The following is a 14,059-nucleotide window of genomic DNA, read 5'->3' on the forward strand; positions in this document are numbered from 1 at the left end:
CGGGGCGAGCTTCTTCGGGATAAGCACGATGCTCGTGGCCGTGACGCTTCGGGGAGGAAGGCCCCCCTAAAAAATTGCTGGATTGCGGCAACATCCATCCCAATAGAATCCCAACATGATTGATAAAAGGTGGCAGTGAAGCCATCCGGTCCTGGGGCACTGTCTCCGGAAATGTCAAAAACGGCTCTTTTCACTTCCTCGGCATTTGGTGGATCCGGTAGGGCATCCACCTCGGGTGATGGAGGGAGGCGTTGGATCAAGCTCAGATCCGGCTCCAAGAGCGTGAGAGGCCCTGGGGCAAGGAGGTTTTGGAAGAATTCCACCGCCGAGTTTCTAATCTCCAAGTCATCCGAGAGTTCTCTCCCCCCTACATTAATCTTGTGAATGCGCATCCGTAATCTCTTTTGTTTTTTTTTTTAATCAAACACACCCCAAAGGGTGGAGGGTTGAGGCGGACCCACACCTGTGCATTACCAAAACCATTGGTTACAAACAAACATACACCGAGTCGCCCAAAAGTGACGACTCGCCAAGGCATGACAAATTAGAGTACAACGAGGGCCTCCCTAACAACTAGAGGTGGTCATCTATATACTCTCAAAATCCAATTACCATTTGATACAACCTTTGTATCCCCAACACTTCTATCCATCACCTAGCTATGGCCCGCAATAGGGATACCTCCGCTAGGTACATGCCCTCCTGGATCAAGGTCGTCGATGTGGCCCTCTATCTCTCGGTTGGGCGCCCACATGCGACACTCATGGAGCAAAAGCTCGCGTCATTCGCACCCGATGGGACACTCCCAAATGTCACCGTAGCAACATTCTCCTTCAAATGCCATTCATCCAAGTGTGGAGCCTTGGTGTGCATATCGCCCTCATGCACTTTTCCTTTCCTCCTCCTCGACACCAATTGGAAGCCATCCTCATCCACATTTGGGTGACTCCTACTAGCCACTCTTGACTTCGACGATCCCGCACCCAATGTACCCTCGATGTACTCCGCGTGATTGTTACAATCTTTGGACTTCTCCAACTGTCCAATGGACGATGGAGTGCCATTCGCCTTTGGGCGCCACTCACGTTGGATGATCTTAACGGCATGGCTTGCAAGGTTCTCCTTGTATGATGCTCGGCGACCCTTGTCTCTACCCCGAGACTTCCTTCCCGCTGCATGGCAATCCTCTTTCTCATGCCCAACATGTTTACAATTATCACAAAACAATGGAATACGGTCCCATGCCACTTTGTACCTCGAGTCTTTGCCTCGGATATTAAGGATGATCTCGTCCGTCGGGGGAGTAGAGATGTCAATCTCTACGTAAATCCTTGCGCAGGAGAGTCGGCTTTGATGAATTGTGGCATGATCGGCTTGTAGTGGCTTGCCAAGGAGCTTACCGATTGCCAAGAGGGCCGATTCCTCATAGAGATGAGCCGGTATACCTAATATGTTACACCACACGGCAACAATTGGCGACTCAAAGAACGTGTCAAAATCCGGCGCCCACTTGAACACCCTCATTGGATGGCAATCAACATACCAATTCGGACTCCCATTAGGGCCATTTAGCACCTTAGCATAATCGGCCACCTCTTGAAATTGGAGTAAAATATGCTTAGCATTCAAGTATTTCCATGTGAATGCTCCAACTAGCCCCATGCCACTAAGACTTTTTTGAATTTGGGTTGTGGAGGGAGTGAATGGGAGAACTTCCCGACAATAGTTAGCCATAGCTTCTCCGAGAGAAAATGATATGAATGTAAGGTAAAGGTAAGAATAGATCAATACCAGATGGCTCGTGATACCAAATGATATGGATTGGGATAGGACGAAGGACCCGTTGGATATATTGATCCAAGAACCCCACGTATAAGGTTTGGCAGCGGACTCCCTTGATTGATAATCTGGTTTGATCCACTTCCAGAGCTTGGAAAACCTCGACCCGTTGGCTACATGATCAGCCAAGAACCTCGGTATGGTTGAACGCCACAAGAACTTGCTCAAAGTATCTTGATAAGTTCCAAACAAGTGAAAAACTCTACAAAGAGAATTCAACTCACAAGACAAAGTCTATTTTCGTATTTGATCAATGGTGTCCTCAAATAACATGCTTACAAGCCTATTTATAGGCTAGAATGGACTCTTGAAAGTCTCATATCATTAGTACAACTTAAGACTTTTAGAATGACTCATAATAAGTGAAAAGTAACTCCTAAACTATTGGTGTGACTTTAGGACATCTAAAGTCACTTATTTAACTCAAAAAGTAACTTAAAAATGACTCTTCATTTTGGTTGCTCCAACTTGGACGAAAATGCATCATGTATCTTCAATTTGGGCCTCCAAAATGTGATATATAGTGACTCAAAACTTCATGTATTGGGCTGCCCACTAACTTGAATAATATTCACCATTTGGCCCAATGTAGATTGGTCTTGGAATTGGGCTTTTATTTCATCAACTAAAAGCATCATGGACTCCTTTATCTTCTTAGCTCTAGCTCTTGTAATTGGTCCACTTTGAATGAACAATAGATCCATCTTCTTCTTGTCCTTGTAGATCAGCTTGGGTGTAGCTCCATCATTCCCTTCTTCTTCAAGAGGATTCGTCCTCGAATCTAATTCACCAACATAAGGAGATAAATCAGAAACATTGAAAGTAGCACTTACATTAAACTCACCAGGTAAGTCAAGTTTGTAAGCATTATCATTGACTTTTCCAATCACTTGGAATGGTCCATCTCCTCTTGGCTGCAACTTGGACTTTCTTTTCGAAGGAAATCTCTCCTTTCTCATATGCAACCAAACCCAATCTCCCGGCTCAAAGATGACTTGTTTCCGACCCTTGTTGGCTTGCTTTGCATATTGTTCTGTCCTCTTTTAAATGTTGAGTCTTACCCTTTCATGCAATCTTTTCACCATTTCGGCCTTAGCTTTTCCATCAAGACTTGCACGATCTTCAATAGGTATTGGAATCAAATCTAGTGGGCTCAATGGATTAAAACCATACACAACTTCAAATGGAGAAAAGTTAGTAGCATAATGAACACTTCGATTATAAGCAAATTCAGCAAAAGGTAAGCATTCCTCCCAACTTTTCAAGTTCTTTTTAACTAAAGTTCGTAGTAGTTGAGACAAAGTCCTATTAACTACTTCAGTTTGTCCATCAGTTTGTGGATGACAAGTAGTAGAAAACAAGAGTTTAGTTCCTAACTTATTCCACAACACTCGCCAAAAATGACTCACAAATTTAGCATCTCGATCACTCACAATTGATCTAGGAACACCATGCAAACGGACAATTTCTTTAAAGAATAAATCAGCGATATGAGATGCATCATCAGTTTTGTGACATGGAATAAAATGTGCCATTTTTGAAAACCTATCAACAACCACAAAAACTGAATCTCTACCTCTTTTTGTTCTTGGCAAACCAACAACAAAGTCCATTGAAATATCCTCCCAAGGTGCACTAGGAATTGGTAACGGTTTGTACAAACCATGTGGGTGTGATTTAGACTTGGCTTGCATGCAAGTTATGCATCTTTTACAAATTCTTTCAACATCCACACGCATTTTAGGCCAAAAGAAATGTTCATGCAAAACATCCATTGTCTTATGGACTCCAAAATGCCCCATTAAACCACCACCATGTGCTTCACGCACAAGCAATTCACGCATAGAACCTTTAGGAATGCACAGTTTATTTTCTCTAAACAAATAGCCATCATGCCTATAGAAATTGTCAAATGCAGCAAGCTCACAAGCTAAATAGATAGAAGAAAAGTCCGGGTCGTTATCATACATTTCCTTAATCAACTCAAAACCAAGCAACTTAGAACTCAAATTAGTGATCAAAATGTACCTCCGAGACAATGCATCAGCCACAATGTTTTCTTTTCCCTTTTTGTATTTGATTACATAGGGAAATGATTCAATGAATTCCACCCACTTAACATGTCTCTTGCTAAGCTTACCTTGACCTTTCAAGTACTTGAGAGATTCATGATCCGTATGAATTACAAACTCTCTAGGCCACAAGTAATGCTGCCATGTTTCCAAAGCTCTAACCAACGCATATAACTCCTTGTCATACATTGGATAGTTCAATTGAGCTCCTTTCAACTTTTTGCTAAAGTAAGCGATTGGCTTTCCATCCTCCAACAAAACAGCTCCGATGCCTACTCCAGATGCATCACATTCAAGCTCAAACATGTTATCAAAGTTAGGCAAAGAAAGAATTGGTGCAGTTGTAAGTTTTTCTTTAAGGAGATTAAAAGCATGCTCTTGTTTTTCTCCCCAATAAAAACAAACATCCTTTTTCACAATTTCATTCAAAGGTGCAGCAATTGTACTAAAATCCTTGACAAACCTCCTATAAAAACTTGCAAGACCATGAAAACTTCTAGCTTGTGCTACATTTTGAGAAATTGGCCATTCTAAAATAGCTTTCACCTTCTCCTTTTCCATTTCAATCCCATTAGCACTTATAACAAAACCAAGAAAAACAACTTTATCCATGCAAAATGAACACTTCTTGAGATTAGCATACAATGATTCTTTTCTTAAGGTGTCCAAAATAGCATGCACATGGTTAAGATGTTCATCCACAGTTTTGCTATAGACAAGAATATCATCAAAATAAACAACCACAAATTTTCCAATGAATTTTCTCAAAACATGGTGCATCAATCTCATGAAAGTGCTTGGTGCATTAGTTAAACCAATAGGCATGACTAACCACTCATATAGACCAAATTTTGTTTTAAAGGCTGTTTTCCATTCATCTCCTTCTCTAATGCGAATTTGATGATAACCACTTTTCAAATCGATCTTACTAAACACAACAGATCCATGCAATTCATCAAGCATATCATCTAGCCTAGGAATAGGATAGCGATACTTTACAGTGATTTTGTTGATTGCTCGACAGTCGGTGCACATCCTCCATGATCCATCTTTCTTAGAAACAACAATTACCGGCACAGCACATGGACTCATGCTCTCACGGATTTTTCCTTTCTCCAACAACTCTTGCACTTGCCTTTGAATTTCCTTAGTCTCTTCGGGATTGGCCCTATAGGCTGGTCGGTTTGGTAGAACTGCACCGGGAACAAAGTCAATTTGATGTTCAATACCTCTTAATGGAGGTAATCCACTTGGTTCATCCTCGGGAAAGACATCCTCGAATTCTTGTAAAAGAGACACAAAAGTACTTGACAAAGAAGTGATTAATTCGTTAGTGGTAAACAAAGTCTCTTTGTACACTACGATGAAAACACTCTTTTCTTTAACTATTGCACTCTTTATTTCTTTTGCTCTCACATAGAAATTCTTTTTTTCTTTTCCATCATTCTTACTTTTCTCTCGACTCTTTTCACTCGACTCTTTTTCAATGCCCTCGCTTTTTTTCTCTCAACCTCACGAGCTCTCCTTGCTTGAGATAATTTCTGTTGATCTTCTTGAACTTGTTGAGGTGTCAAAGAGACAAGCATGATAGACTTGTTGTTGTGCTTGAAGGTGTAGTGGTTGTGAAATCCATCATAAGTCACTCTACGATCAAACTGCCATGGCCTCCCCAAAAGAATGTGACTAGCATGCATTGGCACAACATCACAAAGAACATCATCTTTATAATTGCCAATTGAAAACGAAATTAGAACTCGCTTAGTCACTCGAATTTCTCCACATTCATTAAGCCATTGTAGCTTGTACGGATTAGGATGTTTTTCCGTTGTTAAGCTCAACTTTTCCACCATTTCAGAACTTGCAACATTTGCACAACTACCACCATCAATAATCATTATGCAAAGTTTACCTTGGACCAAACACCTTGTGTGGAAGATGTTCTCCCTTTGTTGATCATCATTTCTGTTTTGCATGTTTAGAGCCCTTCGAACGACCAAAAGTTCTCCATGTTCTGGTCCAATCTCCTCCAATTGTTTATCCTCCTCCTCATCATCATCATCTTCACGTTCACTTTCAGATTCTATCTCTCCATTTGGCTTCAAAATCATCACCCTTTTGTTTGGACATTGAGATGCAATGTGTCCAACACCTTGACAACGAAAACATTTGATATCTCTATTTCGAGTAGAAGTAGAAGTAGAAATACCTTTACCCTTCTCAAATTCTTTGGACTTGGATGTCGACTCTTCATTTTGGGGTTTAGAACCAGCCCCAAAATTGGATTTGGATGAAGTCCACTCTTTTGTCCTTGAAGAATGAGAACTTGTTGAAAAATTCTTTTGGATTGTTCCCTTCTTCTTCAATTGTCCCTCCACCTTCATGGCCATATGAACCATGTCCTCCAACTCTACATAGTGTTGAAGCTCTACAATGTTTGCAATCTCCCTATTCAGCCCACATAAGAATCGAGCCATAGTTGCTTCTCTATCTTCTTCAACATTTGCCCTAATCATGGCAATCTCCATGTCTTTGTAGTACTCATCAACAGATTTAGTACCTTGTTTCATAGATTGTAATTTTTGATACAATTCACGAAAATAATGAGAAGGTACAAATCTCTTACGCATTATACTTTTCATTTCTTCCCAAGTAGAAACCGGTCTTCCTCCATATCGCCTTGTACTAGTTGTCAATTGATCCCACCAAACTATAGCATAGTCAGCGAATTCAATAGCAGCAAGTCTAACCTTTTTCTCCTCGGAATAGTTGTGACATTCAAAGATGAGATCCACCTTTCTCTCCCACTCCAAATAAGCTTCGGGGTCACTCCTTCCTTGGAATGTTGGGATCTTCTGTTTGAAGCTTCTCAAATCACTATCCACTTCATTTGTACGCCCTCTTCTACCGTTTCCACGTCTCTCATTTCGATGCCTATATGAAGCATCATCTTCTCCTCCACTCTCTTCCTCCTCGTTATTATTTTCATTTGTTGCCTGAACTTCTAGCCTCTCCAACCGCCCTGAAACACTTTCCAGAATCCGTGCAAACCTTGCAAATTGTTATTGCATGGCTTTCAACGTAGGATCAACTGGAACATGATCGTCAGTAGAATCCATCCTCACAGTTCACTCGTGTATCACACAAAAAATAAACCTCACAAAACACTCGTGTATATCACTCGTTGGCTTTTACCTCCCCTCAAATAACCTCACCTCTCAAGCCTTTTACCACTCTTTCTCTTTTGTAAAGAAAACACAAGTATAAAACAAATCAAGAACAAACAAGAACAAATAGCAATCAACCAACTTTAGCCCTTGAATGAAGGATGAAAGGAAATGGTCGAGAAAATGATGTGAAAAATGTATTTGGGTTTTTTTTTTCTGGTTTTTTTTATTTGCTTCTTTTTGTAAAGCAAAAAAAGATAATGGATAAAAGAAGGTAAAGATGTTTACTATATGTACTTTTTTTTTCTTTTTGCAACAACTAGATAAAATGAAGATAAAGTTGTGCTAGCCTTTCTCACTTTTTTTTTTCGAATTTTTTTTTTTTGAAACTAAGATATGAATGTAAGGTAAAGCTAAGAATAGATCAATACCAGATGGCTCGTGATACCAAATGATATGGATTGGGGTAGGACGAAGGACCCGTTGGATATATATTGATCCAAGAACCCCACGTATAAGGTTTGGCAGCGGACTCCCTTGATTGATAATCTGGTTTGATCCACTTCCAGAGCTTGGAAAACCTCGACCCGTTGGCTATATGATCAGCCAAGAACCTCGGTATGGTTGAACGCCACAAGAACTTGCTCAAAGTATCTTGATAAGTTCCAAACAAGTGAAAAACTCTACAAAGAGAATTCAACTCACAAGACAAAGTCTATTTTCGTATTTGATCAATGGTGTCCTCAAATGACATGCTTACAAGCCTATTTATAGGCTAGAATGGACTCTTGACAGTCTCATATCATTAGTACAACATAAGACTTTTAGAATGACTCATAATAAGTGAAAAGTAACTCCTAAACTATTGGTGTGACTTTAGGACATCTAAAGTCACTTATTTAACTCAAAAAGTAACTTAAAAATGACTCTTCATTTTGGTTGCTCCAACTTGGACGAAAATGCATCATGTATCTTCAATTTGGGCCTCCAAAATGTGATATATAGCGACTCAAAACTTCATGCATTGGGCTGCCCACTAACTTGAATAATATTCACCATTTGGCCCAATGTAGATTGGTCTTGGAATTGGGCTTTTATTTCATCAACTAAAAGCATCATGGACTCCTTTATCTTCTTAGCTCTAGCTCTTGTAATTGGTCCACTTTGAATGAACAATAGATCCATCTTCTTGTCCTTGTAGATCAGCTTGGGTGTAGCTCCACCAATGCGTGCATCAGCCTCAAGGTGGAGGTAAGTAGCACATGGTATTGCTTGTGAGTACAAATTGTCATTTTCCCCATTTGGAGCAACACCTTCTTCCCCATGCAAAGTGGTCTTTGTCTCTACCTCTTTTTGCAAGTCACATGATTCCAACACATCACATGCCACCCCATCATCTAGCCTAGGACCCATGTGATGTATTGTACTTGCACCGGTTGGGTGGTGGTCCAGCTCACTCCGGCTCGCCGGCGCCGGCGAAATTCCGGCCACCTCCTCGGAGTTGAGCATTTCCATTGCAATCTTCTTCTTCTTTTCATCCATCTTTGCTGTCGACTCCTTCATTGGCTCAACTACCTCCCGTAAACCGGATTTGACTGGTGGGTACTAGGTCATCGTCCGAGATTCCGGCAGCAAAATACCGTTCATGGTCGAGAAGGAGTAAGTGACCCGTAGCTGCTTCGAAGGGGCCCGGCCTCGCCATTTGAGCAAACGTTCTCATCGTATACCCATCGGAAGGCTGCTCTCCTTCCGGCGACGCCGTCTCCTCATCATTTTTCCCGGCGAGTAGCTCCTCGGCCATTTCGAAGATCATTTTTTTCTTGATTCGACTAACCCCCGAAATAGTCTCAAGGCCTCACAGTATAAATCCTAACATTAAATAATTACAAATATTTTTTATGGGGTGTGAACCATTGCTAACTTGCTAACTCATCAACGTGGTGTATTAAAAATGTCAACACGGTCACATTAAAAAGCCAGACTCAAGTTCCAATTGAAGAAAAAGTTTAGAGAGAGAGGCTCCTCCTTCTCTCTACAATCTCACCTTGGCCTCACGCCATCAACACCAACACTCCACCGGCTACCCTACCACGGCTCACCCCGCGCCGGTCGCTAGAACCACTCCGCCCAACACCCCGTTGGCCTAGACGAATCGCCATGCCGTCTTCGCGCTAGCCCTTCCCGCAACCCATGTTCCCGGAGCCACGCCTGGACTGGCCCTTGACCAGCCTCGCCGGAGACTTCACCCCTAGCCTAGCTATGGGCCATCCACCGGACCCCGACGAGGCCATAACCATATCGGATCAACAAATGGTATTCACGACGGAAGAGAAGTCACCGCCGAAGCAAATCTCCAAGAAGTTGGCAACGAAACTCAAGAGAGCAAAACTTGTGCTGAGGCGGAGCACCCCGGCACCACCTACTAAAGGGGACGGTCGGAAGCATTTCATTCCCTCTCCACTTCCCGAAGACAAGCAATTAAGAAAAAGGATCGATTTTGGCGATGTTGAGAGTGACTCGGCCGATAGCCCCAAGTGCAAAGGCCCTATCTTCCCGGCGACTCCGGCGCATGAAATGGAGGACGCATCTAGGCCGGAGGAGCATAAACAATTTGGGAATGATAATGCTCGAGATTTGGAAGGAGTAGAGGCCGAACTAGCAGCATCTCCCCGATAAACTAAGTTTTTCGGCCAAAAGGCCGGTCAGCTAGCCGGCGTGGAACCCACCGTCACCGGAGGGGATGACAACCCTATGAGTCAAGACAAAACATTTGTACTCGGTGCTCCAAAAGCAAAAGGAATCTTGGGGGAAGAGGAAGTCAAACTTCCCGAAATGGTAATAGACACAAAAGCTCTTTTTGAAAGTGCTTTGGAGATTTGCCATGCTGAAGAGTCACATGCAACACTAGACTTGGGAGGCCATGTGCAACCAAATCCTACCAACCTCCTCTTGCATCTTGTCACCCCTGACACGCCGGAGATGTTAGACTCCATGGTGGCGCAGCCCCTTCTCGGAGACAAATGGCCGGCGGACCTAGCCGAAAATGCCGGACCAAACCTCGCCCTACCATGGACCTCCAGACCAACCCCCGAACCACCCTCGGTAGCAAATGGCCCATCGGTCGAGGATTTCTCGCCCCTCGAACGAGGCCGGACCCGCAAAATCCGAGACGCCTTCGAAAGTGGTCGGCCACTCCCGAGCCAACCCCCACAGCCGGACGCCACACCACATCGAGCTACGTCAGGGCCCTCGGCCCCTGACAAGGCTGCCGAGATGACCGAGAACATGGCCTCGGTTGCGGACGGGAGGCCGGCCAAGGATGACACGCCGATGGTCGATATGTGCGAGCACCGTGGACCGCAAGCCATGGTTGGAGCCAAACCACTAGGCAACGCTTGGGCAACGCGGCACAAGGCCCCAATGAGAAACTCCCAACCCGAAAGAAATGAAGATGGTGCGCGGATATGGTTCGGATGTCGTCGAACATCGAAGGGCCGAAAGTGTTTGAGCCGGATAACATCCCAAATATTGGCTTTGCGACTACTTCCAATGGCATTCCGGCAATCTACTTCTCCGGAGCGGAAGTCCAAAAACTAGCCTCGAGCACGCCATTGTGGGTAATTTCTCCCACTCTATACCCACTTCATACCAAATACAAAAGGCATTAGATAATATCAAATTCAATAGAGGTTTTACATGGAAATATATTAATGCTAAGCATGTATTTGTTCAATTCAAGGATATGGCGGATTATGCCCGATTGCTTAGCGGTCCGAAAGGGACGCCGGTGTGGTTTATTGATCGAAAGGGACGCCGGTGTGGTTTATTGATCGGCATCCCATGAGGGTTTTCAAGTGGTCCACGGATTTTGATGCGTATTGTGACTCCCCGATCGCGGCAGTTTGGTGCAACATCATTGGCCTCCCAATCCACCTTTTTGATCACGCCGCCCTCCCGATACAAGTGGATCGTGCTACGGCCAACAAGTCGAGACTTTCGTTTGCTCGCATTTTCATTGAGATTGACATCACGAAGCCACCTCCCGAGGAGTTCATCCTAGATATTTGTGGACGTGAGACGGTGCTAAAAGTGAAATGGGACAAGATCCCGGCATATTGCAAGGCCAAGTATTGTCACAAAAACTCCCCCCTTGCGACCTCCCCTTCGGGGAGAAGTAGCCCGACATGGAAGCGGCTAATGAAAGTGAGAAATCAAGCAAATCCGCACATTAGATGGGTGATCGGTCAGGGCGATGCCTACTTTTGGGATGACATTTGGCTTGGTGAATCTCCCCTTTGCGAGATCTGCCTTGACGATAGGGGCGCCTCATCGACCAAGGTCTCGGACTACATTGGGGGTGGAACTTGGGATGAGGCTAAGTTACGTCAACTTCACAACCAGGCTGGAATGCCACAAGAGGTTATAACACAAATCCTCCATACCCCAATCGTCGCGGGAGAACCGGACGTCCCTCGATGGAAGCTTTCTCGGCTCGGGGAGTTCTCGCTCACTACGACCTGGGAGACTATCCGTACGCAAAGGCCGAGAATCCAAGATCTCGACGAAATTTGGAGGGCTGGCCTAACAAAATCTATTGCAATCTTCAATTGGCGATTATTGTCAAACAGGATACCGATTGACTCCAAGCTCCAATGGAGGAAGATTGAGCTTGCGTCGAAGTGCCAATGCTGCCCACGGAGGCCTAACACCGAGTCCCTTCAACATCTCTTCATCCGAGGGTGGGGAGCAGCATGTGTCTGGAGGGAGTTCGACGGTTGGTTCGAAGGCTCGGCCCCATCTCTTAGGGTGAACGACACCATCCCGGACAGGTTGCAAGTGTGGTCCGCTAGGACCCAACAGCATGATAGGAGACACCTTAGTCGAGTCATTCCATACCTCATTCTGTGGTTCCTTTGGGCGGAGAGGAATAGGAGTCGACATGAGCAAATTCAGTTCAAACCGTACAACGTTGTTTGGCAGGTTCACATGTTCATCCACAACAACATGACCAATGGTCACATCAAGCCGAAGCATTGGAAGGGAGTGAAACTCGGAATGAGCCCTCCGAATCACCCCGAGACAAGGGGGCCGAGACCGTTAGTTATGCCGGTTAAGTGGCACCCCCGGAACGCACATGGATCAAGCTTAACACGGATGGGGCGTTCTTTGAGGCAACAAACAAGGGTGGCGGAGGGGGTCTTGTTCGGGACCACAATGGGAAATTACTTGCAGCATTTGCAACCCCCCTCGTTGTTCAATCGGCTCTTGAGGCCGAGCTCATGGCCATACACTATGGGTTGGAGCTAGCGAAGGCGTTCAACCTACCCATATGGATTGAATCAGATGCGGAACAAGCTATTAAGTTGCTCAATGGCACGACTTGGGGCCCGGCACAAGTTCGCCGCGTCATGGGCCTTTTGCTTGGCTTCAAACGTGGACATATTTTCCGGGCCACCTTCATTCATAGGGAGGGCAACAAAGCGGCTGATTTGCTCGCCAAAATGGGAGTGGAACAAGATAATTTCCAACAAATGTCCCCACAAAATGTTCCAAGAAGGATTAGAGCCATCATCCGGATGGACGACATGGGAGTCCCCAATCTTCGGGTGAGAGATGATGACCGATCTTGATTTGTACCGGACGCCGTAGAGTATGTGGGTGTCGGGCCATCCCCGGATTGACCCCTACTCTTGTGGTGTTTTTGTAATAGGGTGTGGTGTAAATTGTTTTTGTCACTCTAGCTTTAGAAAGATTGGTCCCCTTGTAATCAAGTAATGGCTTTTTGTTGATATATAGGGATGAGGGACCCACGAACCCTTCACCGTGAGGGTGTTTGATAAAAAAAAAAAAAAAACGGTCACATTAAAATATCAACACATATTTGTGTTGACATTTTAATAAACTGTATTGATATTTAAATATTAATGTCAATACAGTTTACCAATTTTTTATCTCTACCTCTCTCTTCCTTTACCAATTTTACATTAAAACCCGTGACAACCCAAAAGTGCATATTCTTTGGGGACGGAGGGAGTAATTAAATTAATAAATTTGATTACGATAATATATTATACGGAATATAAAAAATGCCTTTATAAAAAATTTAAATATTCAACTTCAAATGCTCATAAACATGCATGATTTACTTAGTAATTAATTTAGCATAATAAAATAAACTTAATTAAGATAAACATCTCTCTTACTTTATTCTCTTCACTTAACACACAAAATAAAGCTATATAAAATCTCGTGCCGCCCAAGGAAGTGTCTTCTTCCTTGGGATGGAGGAAGTATTTTGTAAGCACATCCTCTTATCCTATTATTTATTCCCTCCGTTCATGAATAGGAGTCCTGTTTTGCCATTTCGGTCCGTCCTCGAATAGGAGTCCCGGTTCTCTTTACCATATTTAAAAATAAATATCACCACTTCTTTTGCACTAATATTTTTTGAAATGCCATCAAATTACAAAAATAAAATCCCCAAAATTATAACCATCATATTTAGAAATAAATATCACCACTTCATTCTCTCTCTCTCTCTCTCTCTCACATTCCCTCCATCCTCTCACTACCTCTCTCACATTCGGGAACCCTAACACCATTTGTCGCTGCCTCCTCCTCCTCAAACCCTAATAGCCGCCTAGATATGTTAAATGGACTCCTATTCTTTCCCCAGTCTCTCTCTCGGCGACCGCTAATCCTCTTCCTTTTCTTACTCCTCAAACCCTAATCGTTGTTTCCTCGCCTCAATCGCGTGAATGGACTTTTGACCCCTCAGAGACGTCGATTCTGACCCCTATTGCAACCCATTACTCTACAATCCCCACATACTCGTGGGAGAAAACCGATTTCATGAACATCGTTGTTCCTAAGATGCCGATGTCAAAGGACTTTCTTTGATGGAGATTGATTCCATCTCCACTCTAGTCGCTGAAACGTTGGTGATTGAATCGTCTTCTTGGATGGGGTTCGATTGCATGTCCA

Source organism: Salvia splendens, chromosome 3, assembly GCF_004379255.2.
Source record: "Salvia splendens isolate huo1 chromosome 3, SspV2, whole genome shotgun sequence".
In the NCBI taxonomy this organism is placed as follows: Eukaryota; Viridiplantae; Streptophyta; class Magnoliopsida; order Lamiales; family Lamiaceae; genus Salvia; species Salvia splendens.